The sequence below is a fragment of the Lactuca sativa genome, chromosome 9 (assembly GCF_002870075.4).
Source record: "Lactuca sativa cultivar Salinas chromosome 9, Lsat_Salinas_v11, whole genome shotgun sequence".
Taxonomy (NCBI): Eukaryota; Viridiplantae; Streptophyta; class Magnoliopsida; order Asterales; family Asteraceae; genus Lactuca; species Lactuca sativa.
The window spans coordinates 20,899,575-20,912,826 of NC_056631.2; positions in this window are offsets into that span (position 1 = coordinate 20,899,575).

A 13,252-nucleotide genomic window follows, 5' to 3' on the forward strand; every position below is an offset into this window, starting at 1 on the left:
ATTCTGGCATCCAACTCGTCTGTCCCTATCTGCACCACGGGCTCAGGTGCTACAGGCACATCCAGGCCTTCGTCCCCTGATCCCAATCCTGATCCCGATCCGGATCCTGATCCAGAAGAAACGCGCCTCGTCACCACCATACTGAAAATATACCTAGAACGTCAGATAAATAACATAATATCGGGAGACCAATTCCCACAAACCCTAGGGGTTTTGACTTCCTTGCTATGCGTATGGGTCCTGTGCTTTCAGTAGTACGGTCCCATACTACCTTCCACACCTACCCATATTTGTCTCAAGTATCACCACAACGCCCCAACGATAGACATCAACATAGCAAGCGCTTAACCCTCACTCCTAGGGGAATGCAAAACTATCTCACAACCGGCCTCGTGGCTTCTCACGACCCATCCATCCATGAAACTTCCACCAACCCTGTAGTATTAGTGTATGCTATCCACACATAACGCTGGACCCGATAGACTTTCAAATATCCAATCTTACCCTAAGGTTGAATCGAACATTCTCAAGCTATAAGATCTTAATTATGCACTGTCGTGATGCGTACACTAAACAACTACAATAATGATGTCAATTCCATGCAAAAGAAACCCTAGGCTAGTAGGCATCATATAATCAGGCAAGTCTATCCTGTAATTCCTAAAGATCCCTAGCCTAGAACTTAGGGTGTAAGAGAGACAAGCCAACTCACGAGAAAATCGAGACCGACTCAGAAAATACTCGAAATCGACTCGACCTTAATCGAGCCGAGCTCGAGTACAAAAATACTCAGCTAGTAAGGCTCGCGAGCTTAGTCGAGCTTAGTGTAATTTACATATGTGCCATTTCTTTATAATTGTTCATTTATAAGATATATGTCATTTCTTTATAATTATTCATTTACAACACATATGGTTGATGTTATATTGATATTAGGTGATTAATAGTGGTTTTTTTTTGTAGTTTGGACATTTACATGTGGAATGTTTAATATTTCTTACTCAATTTAGTGATTTTGATTTTTTTAAATATTATTCGAGCCGATCCGAGCCAAGCTTGAGACTGTCGAGTATTTCACGAGCCTGAGCTCGAGCTTAAAATCAAGGCTCGAGTCGAGTTCGAGCCGAGTTTCGAGCTCAGGTATTTTAGTCGAGCCGAGCTTCGAGCTTGGTAGTATCCGGTTCGACTCAGCTCGTTTACACCCCTACTAACACTAGCATGTTGTTCTAACGTATCATAATATCAAATAACTGCATGGTATTTTGGGGTTTACTTACAGGCTTCGGCTGCTCGTACACTCTGCATCCTTTATCCTTTATTTTGAAAACTATTTTAGAATTCCTTCGAAAATTTCCTTGATTTGAGACTGGATTCACACGAGTGTTCCTCCAATTCACTAAAACCAAGGCTTTGATACCAACTTGAAACATCCAAATATTTTAAGCCAAATTTAAACTTTTTCAACCATAGAACCACATAGTATTTTTACAAAATGTTTTCAAAATATTATTCATCAGAGTGTCCCGATAACAAAATCATAAGGATGTGAAACGGTATGGTCATGCCTTTGCCTTGCCATGATCTCCTGAAGTACCTGAAACAATAAACTGAAAATGTAAGCTCGAGGGCTTAGTGAGCTACCCCGAAAATACCAATACCACACCGATAATACAATATTAGTAACAGATAATCAACAACATGCATACTGGGCCTTCGGCCTGACTGGACCGCCCTGCAGGGCCTACTGTCTAACTAAGTCTATCCCGAGCCTTCGGCATGACTAGACTGCCCTCCTTGGGCCTATAGTCTCTTCGGACCGCTCGTAGGGTATGTTGGCCTTCAGCACAAAGCAGGACCGCCTCAACCCAACCGTCAACCAAATAATCGGGTGCGCATAACTAACATATACTAGCATACACGGGTATCAAACATAACTGTCTCACTGATCATCAATACTAGCAATCCCTCATAGTCCGATCACCAACCTAGCAGGTCACTAACATACCAATCCCTATGGTACATAAGACCATAATAACATACTGTCTATCCTGATACCAAACTATCAAATCACAACCACATATAGCATACCATAACCAAGATAACAACTAAAGGGTCGGCCTTGGTGCCTTAGACCCTATTGATATAGTGAGGATAACTCACCTTGCAAATGTCGGCTCGGTAACTAAACTCCAACTCTCATATCACGGCCACAAACTCCACCACCTATTCATAATAGAACCGTACTCGTAAGTTCTCAACCTCCCAAGGTACCCCATAAGTCAACTAGTTAACCCCCTGGTCAAAGTCAAAGTCAACAGTCCATGTTGACCCTTACTCGTCGAGTACCCTCGGCTACTAGCCGAGTTCCTCGAGATACTCTTTCACTCGCCGAGTCTCCGGAGTGACTCGTCGAGTTCCTAAGGTTCGCGATCGAACCCTAAGGCCACTCGTTGAGTTTCCTTCTTGCAACTCAACAGTGTAACGCCCCGTTCCTAGGAGTACCTAATTGTGAGTCCCCGGGATTTAAGAGAAATGGTATTTTGATTATCTTGTGGGAAAAGTGGAATAATGAGGGCCAAGTATGAAATTTTGGGGGCTCGCCGAGTACGCCCAGCGTAAGGCGTAAGTGGACGCGGGTGCAAGGTTGAATACGCCCAGCGTACTAGAGATACGCCCAACGTACTCTCAGAGTTCTAAACCCCTAAAATTAGGGTTAGCCACTATATAAAGAACATGTTGGTGCATACCCTAGCCTCCATAAGCTCTCCCTTAACCTCAGAAACACTAGATAGCTGTTCCACCTCCATTGTTGGGTGTGTTTGGCCTTGAAAAGCTTATTTTGGCAAAGGAGAAGCTAGAAGAAGAAATAGGAAGTTGTCAAGGAAGGAGTTGAGTGGCTGGAGCTTGTATATCTAGAGAGATATCATCCTTTGGAGCCTATTTGAGGTATAAAGCTTCTTGCTTGTCAATTATTTTGCATAGATCTAAGTGTTGTGAAGTTTTGGCATCATTCTTGTCCCAAAAGTCCTCATCTTGATGCATGCTTTGAGTTGGACGAGATTATCTGTCCTTTCAGACCTTTGGAGAGGTCTTAAGTGAGAAAAATGAGGTACCAAGGGTTGTGGTTGTTCCATGTGTGAGATATGTAGGTCTTAATGGATTAAGACCTTGGATTAAGAGCTTTACGGACGTCCCAAGTGATAAAGTTTGAGACTTTATGAATCTTAGGCATATTTGGCCTAGGGATCTGAAGTTTGGGCTTATGAGCTTAAGCCATTAAGAAGTTATGAGGACTTAATGAGTAGCGAAGTTACGCCCTGCGTAACATGTGAGTACGCCCCGCGTAGCGAGTCAGTGCCCCGATCCCCTTTTACGAATCGGCGTGTATGCCTAGCGTACCAAGGAGGGTACGCCCAACGTACCCCCTCTGTTGGGTTTTCATTTTGGGCCTTAGGGTTTGGGCTGTTATTTGGGCTGTTGAATTTTGGGCCATGACTGGACATTATGGTTAGAGTATTGTGGGCCCATTGGTTGTTATGGATCATGAGTTTAGGCCCATTTGGTGAGGTGGGCCCAATTTAGTAACTTGGGCCAATAGTGGGCTTTGCTTTGGACTTTTGGACTTTGGGCCATTGGTGGGCTTAGGAGCTTACCTAGTGTTGGGGCCGGATTGAGTTAGGGGTAAAATGGTCAATTTACTCTTGGAAGAGTATTGTGCTTGGCCTAATGTTTATTTGTGCTATGTTGGCTAGTTCGGGATTTTCGGTGAGTCGGTAATTCAAGAATCTGCTTCTTCAGTTCAGAGTTTCGGCAGTGCGAGGTGAGTTATCCTCACTATATCAACAGGGTCTAAGGTACCAAGGCCGGCCCTTTATCGGATTGAGATTCGGGTATTGTGGTTATGTTATTGCTTTGATATGTTTGCATCCTAGTAGTTAGGATGGTGTATGTTAGAGACCTGGTTGAGGTCGGTATCCTGATATGTAGGGTGATGCTATGCTAGTTGTGACATCCCCAAAATCTCGGCCAGAAAAGACCGATTTTCATTTATGCTTTTAAATATTTTCAGAGTAAATCCTTTTGATTTGAAAGAGTTGCGGAATTTGTTCCCAAAACAAAACATGATAAAATAATATTTATCAAAGCATTTCATCAAGAGATGCATTTCATTATATAATCAAAACTCGGGATGTCATGTTCCGATACAGACCATAAGGCATAAACGATAAACATTACAAGTCATTCAACAAATATATACATATACAGACTTGTAAACAAAACAACAAGATGATCCATCCATCTTACGCCCTTGTGCCACTTCCTGTAATACAAATAAAACTGAGTGGGTCAGGCTTGGGAGCCTGGTGAGCATATAGGGTTTTCAACCCACAATAAATAAGTTATATTTAATTTCACCAACCAATCACTATCCCGATTACCCATTCCCGTTATCCTCACTTTACGTCCCTAAAACAACTATCTCAAGGGACCTAATCTAGGATTTTCATCGGGACAGACATCACTGCGAAGGGGTTTCCTCAACAATAGATATCCTAAAGGCAACCATGAGGGGGATAGAGTACACCGGTGAACACATCGTTCACAACACCTACAGGTTATGAACCTGCTAGCGTTCCACTGGACTGTCTAGAAAGAGTCCATGGTCGTTATCCATACTCCGCTGAATAACTAGATCAACAACAACAACAACATCGAGGCCTCTCATCTGTTTATTACACACCAACTATCTACCCATGTTCTACCCAACATATTAGTAGATAAAATATATATTTTCATACGTAGTTTAAAGAAAACCTGTATAGCATGCTTTAATCAACACATATATCGCATAACAGATGAGGCACACACACACATAACACATATCTCATAACGAAATAAGCAGATCTATAAGATAGAAGAGAGTGAATACTCATTCACACATAACACAACCAAATATATACACATAGCACGTATTTTTATATAAAATACTTCGTATTATTGTATTAGAAGAAATAACTACACACTCACTTGATCAGAAGACGATCCGACAGCACTACGGCTTATAGAAGTAGTATTCCTCAGCAGATCTGGAAGATCTCCTCGAAAATCGAACTTCTCGCGGGCAGAGCTTCGACTCGGGAACCGCGCTTCTCGGGATCTTCGGGATCTCGGGACTTGCCTCGGGGCTAGAGTATGATACCGGGGCTTCGGGGTAGCTTCGGCACGAAAAACGATGCAAAAGACTAGAGAGAAGAGAAGAAAATGAACAACAAAGAAGGCTGTCTTCGGATCCTTTATATAGAGGCTGGAACCTCGGAGTACGCGGGGCGTACAGGCGTACGCAGCGCGTACGCGTCCGAAATCGTCACTGCATGCGTCATCCGAAGTGTCGACACTAAGCGGAGTACGCGATAGCGTACTCACGTACGCGGGGCGTACCTTGGATCAGACGGGTGACTCGGCTTCGGATAATGCCTCCGAATTTTGAATTAAAAATAAATACAAAATGATTAATAAACTTCGGAAATTCATAACTTCTTCATACGAACTCCGTTTTCGACGTTCTTTATATCCACGCGAAGGTGAGACTACGATCTACAACTTTCGTTTAGACTCCGTCGGCTAGTTTTGACTTTATTTTTATTAATTATTTTTAATAGGCCGCGACAGAAACTTTCGTTATAAATTCATAACTTCTTCGTTTGACGTCCGTTCTCGCCTAACTTTTTATCGCTTCGATACCAACAATGAGATCTTCGATTCTCATTTAGATTGCTTCGGCTAACAACCGCTCGATCTCAAATCGAGTATTTCAGGCTGCACACCGCTAAGCCGGAACTTCGATAAATCATAACTTCCTCATACGAAGTCAGATTTGGGCGTTCTATATATATTCGGAAACCTTGTTTCGACTACTACAACATTAATCAAAGATATTAAGTTTATTTTACACTTAAATTTTGACGCTTATTTTTTATTCTTAATTAATCAGACCACATAATTAAGCAATTAAGCACAAAACACATAATACTCAAATAATACATTCTTATTATTTCAAAACAGGTTACAAAGGTTAACCTAGACTATTATATTGCTAATAACGGCAAGCCCGGAAACACAGGCGTTACAATTCTCTCCACCTTAGAATGATTCCGTCCCCGGAATCACACATCAACAAACAAATGCGGATAGCGACCCATCATGTCACTCTCCGTCTCCCAGGTGAGATTCGGCCCATTCGTGTGTTTCCATCGGACAAGCACTAACCCAACCATCTTGCGTCGCAATTTCTTAGTCTTTCGGTCAACAATTGCCTCTGGTTCTTCAATCAACCTTTTGTTCTCATCAATTCTCAATTCAGAAATTGGAATTATGTCGGGAACTTCTCCCGTGAACTTCCTCAAATAACACACATGAAAAGTGTTGTGAATTCCATTAAGTTCTTCGGGTAATTCGAGCTTGTAAGCTTGGTTCCCAATCCTCTGAAGAACTTTAAACGGTCCAATAAACCTTGGACTCAACTTTCCCCTTTTACCAAATCTTATAAGTCCCTTCCACGGCGAGACTTTAAGCAAAACCGAATCCCCAACCTCAAAAGTTATCGGTCTCCGCTTCTTGTCAGCATAGCTCTTTTGACGATCCTGAGCCGCTAACATTCTTTCCCTAATTATTTTCAACTTTTCAGCAGTTTGATGAACCAACTCCGGTCCCATAAACTGCTTTTCCCCAGCCTCAAGCCAACAAGACGGCGTACGACACTTCTGTCCATACAAAGCTTGGTAAGGTGCCATCTTAATGCTCGAGTGGAAACTATTATTATAGGAAAATTCTACCAACGGTAAATGTTCATCCCAATTACCTAGGAATTCCAGAGTACATGCTCTCAGCATATCTTCAAGTGTTTGTATCGTTCGTTCGCTCTGACCATCAGTCTGCGGATGGTAAGCTGTACTTAAACACAACTTGGTACCCAATTCCTCTTGTAGACTTTTCCAAAACCTCGATGTGAAACGGCTATCACGATCCGACACAATCGTTAACGGAACACCGTGAAGCCTCACAATTTCCTTCACGTAAGAATTCGCAAGCTTATCCATAGACCATTTCTCCCTGGCCGCTATGAAATGCGCACTCTTAGTGAATCGATCAACGACCACCCAAATCATGTCGTGACCATTCTTTGTTCTGGGCAGTTTAGTGACAAAATCCATAGCAATGTCTTCCCACTTACCCATAGGCACAGGCAAAGGTTCTAAACTCCCGTACGGTTTCTGATGTTGTGTCTTGACTCTCGCACAAGTCACACACTCGGCCACATACTTTGCAACATCAAGCTTCATCGTCGGCCACCAGTAGTAGGGTTTCAGATCCCTATACATTTTAGTGCTACCCGGATGAATCGAGTACATGGTCTTGTGAGCTTCTTCCATCAGAAGATCTCTGACTCCTCCTGTCTTAGGTATCCAAATCCGATCTTGGAACACCTTCAGTCCATGACTGTTTACACCGAACACCAACGTTTTACCCAAACGTTCCTCCTTTCTGTCATTCTTCTCAGAAGCTTCGCTCTGAGCTTTCTTTATACTTTCCAAAATAGTTGAGACAACTTCAATTCTCAACGCTCTTGGCCTTTTCCTTTCGGGATTGACTTTCCGACTGAGAGCATCAGCAACAACATTAGCTTTACCGGGGTGGTAAAGTATCTCGCAGTCATAGTCTTTAAGTAATTCTAGCCAGCGTCGTTGCCTCATATTCAATTCTTTCTGATTAAAGAGGTATTGGAGACTCTTATGATCAGTGAAAAGTTTGCACTTCGTGCCATAGAGGTAATGCCTCCATATTTTCAGAGCGAAAACTACCGCTGCCAACTCCAAATCATGAGTCGGGTAATTCTTTTCATGCTCTTTCAGCTGTCGAGACGCATATGCTATCACCTTTTCTCTTTGGGTCAAAACACAACCCAATCCAACACCAGACGCATCGCTATAAACAGCGAAGTCTTCGACTCCATCGGGTAGAGAAAGTATCGGTGCCTCGCATAGCTTCTTCTTTAACTTCTCGAATGCTTCTTTATGCTTCTCACTCCAAGCATAAGTAGCTCCTTTGTGGGTCAAAGCTGTTAATGGAGTAGCAATCGAAGAAAAGCCTTGGATAAACCTTCGGTAATATCCGGCTAATCCTAAAAAGCTTCGAATCTCTGTGGGACTTTTCGGTTGTTCCCACTTCGTCACAGCTTCAATCTTCGCTGGATCAACCATTATCCCTTCTTGGTTGACCACGTGACCCAAGAATTGGACCTCACGAATCCAAAAATCACATTTGGAGAACTTCGCATAAAGCTTCTCCTTCTTCAAAACTTCTAACACTTCTCGCAAGTGTCTGCCATGCTCCTCCTGGCTTTTCGAGTAAATCAGAATGTCGTCTATGAACACTATCACGGATTTATCAAGGAACGGGTTACAAACCCTATTCATCAAATCCATGAACGCTGCTGGAGCATTGGTTAGTCCAAACGACATAACCAAGAACTCGTAGTGTCCATATCTAGTTCTGAATGCAGTCTTCTCGATATCTTGCTCTCTTACTTTTAGCTGATGATATCCTGACCTAAGATCGATCTTCGAGAAATAGCTCGAACCTTGCAATTGATCAAATAGGTCATCAATCCTCGGCAACGGATATCTATTCTTTATTGTTGCCTTGTTCAGCTCTCTGTAATCAATGCACATTCTCATACTTCCATCTTTCTTCTTTACAAATAACACCGGAGCTCCCCAGGGTGATGAACTAGGTCTAATGAAACCGTTGTCCAATAACTCCTGAAGTTGCATCATTAGCTCCTTCATCTCCGTCGGTGCTAATCGATAAGGTGCTTTTGCTATTGGTGTGGTTCCTGGTAACAAGTCTATTCTGAACTCCACTTGTCTATCAGGTGGTAATCCAGGAAGATCTTCGGGAAATACTTCCGGATAATCACACACCACTGGAATGTTCTGCATCACCTTCTTTTCCTTCTTAGCATCAATCACGAATGCTAAATACGATGTACACCCCTTGGTCAAACATTTTCTGGCTTTCATCAATGAAATGATTCCAGAATTCACTCTGCGTTTATCTCCATACACCATAAACGAATCTTTCCCAGGCGGGTTTACTTTGACTATTTTCTTCTTGCATAAAATTTCGGCGTCGTTGGCGCTAAGCCAATCCATTCCCAATACGATGTCGAAACCATTAAGTTCGATAGGCAATAATTCCTCGTGGAACTTATTCCCATTCAGATCAATTAAGATGTTTTTCATGCGATAGCTAACAGGTACAAACTTGCCACTAGCAACTTCGACTAATAAAGCATTATCTAGTCTAACAACAGGCAAAGCTAGCTTTCTACCAAATTCATGCGATATAAAGGAGTAGTTGGCTCCAGAATCAAATAAAATTTGGGCAGGCAATTCGTTAACGAGAAAGGTACCTGAAGCGACATCAGCTTCATCTTTAGCAGCTTCCAGTGTCATCTGGAATGCTCTCGCCTTTGGCTTTGGCGGAATGTTGGGTCTAGCTGCCTCCTTCTTCTTCGGGCAGTCTCTCGACATATGACCCTCCTCACCACAACCATAGCAAACTTTCTTTGTGAGGGTACACTCATTGGCATAGTGCCCTGGCTTTCCACACTTGTAGCATGTGTTCGCCACCTCACATTTTCCATGATGCTTCTTCTTACATTTGTCGCACCATTTCGCTTCACCTCCACCTCCCCTCGAACCAGACTTCGAGAACTTGTTTTTCTTGTTGGACCCTGAAGTTCCATCGAACTTCCTCTTTTCTCCAACATCTATTCTTTCCAGACCCTTTTCCTTCTGCTGGGCCTCCACATTCTTAGCTGCACGAACAGCCGTTTTCAGAGTGGTTGCCATTTTGACTGTCGGACCAAAGTCAGCAGGCAATCCGTTAGCAAACCTCTCAATCTTGGAGAGTTCCGTCGGCACTAGGTACGGAAACAACTTCATCTTCTCAGTAAATGCAGTAGCATAGTCATCTATGCTCATCTTCCCTTTCTTTAAGTTTTGAAACTCATTGTTCAGATCAATCAGATCTATCTCTGAACAATACTGCACCCTCAGCTGTTCCAAGAACTCCTCCCATGACATTTTCAGGGCTTCTCCTCGTGGCATAGTATCTGCCAACAACTTCCACCAACTCAAGACTCCAGTCTTCAGTTGTCTAACCGCAAATATGGTCTTCTGTTTGTTGCTACAGTCGCAACTTTCAAATACCATCTCCATTTCGGAGATCCAATCCATTATCTCAACAGGCTTTGGGCTTCCAGAAAGACTTGGCGGTTTGGCGCCCAAGAAATTCTTGTACATACGCCCATCCTTGTTGTTTCTCCTTTCCGGATCGTTCCTTCGTTCCTCTTGAGTCCCAACTTGACTCACCATGCGACTATTGTTCCCTTCCTCCGATTGCTCGGGAATCAATTCAGGTTCCTCAATAGGTATGATAGGTTCATCCCTATTATTATGCAACATTTGTCGCATCTCCTCCCTTTGTTCGGCTAGCATAGCCCGAACCATGGCTTGCACCGCAGCCATTGTTATTGGTTCTGGTGCTGCTGCTACAACAGGTATTTGCTCAATCACTGGCGGTTGATTCCTGTTTTCATCTGCGTTTCCAACGCCACTCCTTGTTCTCACCATTTTTGATCTACACACCGAATAATTTCACCTTATTACTCCAAACGATTACATGCTAGTTCTAATATCGTATACATACGCTTAGAATCCTAAACACATAAACCTTCAGATCCGGTTGGCAACAAACCGTAGATCCGAACAAATAATATCATATATGGCAACATATAACATTTAGCACATAAAAGCATTTTAGGCAACTCTCCTAAAATAAACTAGTGCTCGTGTCTAAAATCCAACAGACACACATCTCATCATTCCATTTAGCATTCTAAGTTTAAGTCTAGAAATCCTACAAATTCCTAGTTCGCTTAAACTAATGCTCTGATACCAACTGTGACATCCCCAAAATCTCGGCCAGAAAAGACCGATTTTCATTTATGCTTTTAAATATTTTCAGAGTAAATCCTTTTGATTTGAAAGAGTTGCGGAATTTGTTCCCAAAACAAAACATGATAAAATAATATTTATCAAAGCATTTCATCAAGAGATGCATTTCATTATATAATCAAAACTCGGGATGTCATGTTCCGATACAGACCATAAGGCATAAACGATAAACATTACAAGTCATTCAACAAATATATACATATACAGACTTGTAAACAAAACAACAAGATGATCCATCCATCTTACGCCCTTGTGCCACTTCCTGTAATACAAATAAAACTGAGTGGGTCAGGCTTGGGAGCCTGGTGAGCATATAGGGTTTTCAACCCACAATAAATAAGTTATATTTAATTTCACCAACCAATCACTATCCCGATTACCCATTCCCGTTATCCTCACTTTACGTCCCTAAAACAACTATCTCAAGGGACCTAATCTAGGATTTTCATCGGGACAGACATCACTGCGAAGGGGTTTCCTCAACAATAGATATCCTAAAGGCAACCATGAGGGGGATAGAGTACACCGGTGAACACATCGTTCACAACACCTACAGGTTATGAACCTGCTAGCGTTCCACTGGACTGTCTAGAAAGAGTCCATGGTCGTTATCCATACTCCGCTGAATAACTAGATCAACAACAACAACAACATCGAGGCCTCTCATCTGTTTATTACACACCAACTATCTACCCATGTTCTACCCAACATATTAGTAGATAAAATATATATTTTCATACGTAGTTTAAAGAAAACCTGTATAGCATGCTTTAATCAACACATATATCGCATAACAGATGAGGCACACACACACATAACACATATCTCATAACGAAATAAGCAGATCTATAAGATAGAAGAGAGTGAATACTCATTCACACATAACACAACCAAATATATACACATAGCACGTATTTTTATATAAAATACTTCGTATTATTGTATTAGAAGAAATAACTACACACTCACTTGATCAGAAGACGATCCGACAGCACTACGGCTTATAGAAGTAGTATTCCTCAGCAGATCTGGAAGATCTCCTCGAAAATCGAACTTCTCGCGGGCAGAGCTTCGACTCGGGAACCGCGCTTCTCGGGATCTTCGGGATCTCGGGACTTGCCTCGGGGCTAGAGTATGATACCGGGGCTTCGGGGTAGCTTCGGCACGAAAAACGATGCAAAAGACTAGAGAGAAGAGAAGAAAATGAACAACAAAGAAGGCTGTCTTCGGATCCTTTATATAGAGGCTGGAACCTCGGAGTACGCGGGGCGTACAGGCGTACGCAGCGCGTACGCGTCCGAAATCGTCACTGCATGCGTCATCCGAAGTGTCGACACTAAGCGGAGTACGCGATAGCGTACTCACGTACGCGGGGCGTACCTTGGATCAGACGGGTGACTCGGCTTCGGATAATGCCTCCGAATTTTGAATTAAAAATAAATACAAAATGATTAATAAACTTCGGAAATTCATAACTTCTTCATACGAACTCCGTTTTCGACGTTCTTTATATCCACGCGAAGGTGAGACTACGATCTACAACTTTCGTTTAGACTCCGTCGGCTAGTTTTGACTTTATTTTTATTAATTATTTTTAATAGGCCGCGACAGAAACTTTCGTTATAAATTCATAACTTCTTCGTTTGACGTCCGTTCTCGCCTAACTTTTTATCGCTTCGATACCAACAATGAGATCTTCGATTCTCATTTAGATTGCTTCGGCTAACAACCGCTCGATCTCAAATCGAGTATTTCAGGCTGCACACCGCTAAGCCGGAACTTCGATAAATCATAACTTCCTCATACGAAGTCAGATTTGGGCGTTCTATATATATTCGGAAACCTTGTTTCGACTACTACAACATTAATCAAAGATATTAAGTTTATTTTACACTTAAATTTTGACGCTTATTTTTTATTCTTAATTAATCAGACCACATAATTAAGCAATTAAGCACAAAACACATAATACTCAAATAATACATTCTTATTATTTCAAAACAGGTTACAAAGGTTAACCTAGACTATTATATTGCTAATAACGGCAAGCCCGGAAACACAGGCGTTACACTAGTGACCGGTTAGGTCGGTATCCTGGTTAGGATGATGATATGATATGTGATCTGTTTGATCGGCTTGTTGACTGTGAATTGATATATGATTGTATGTTT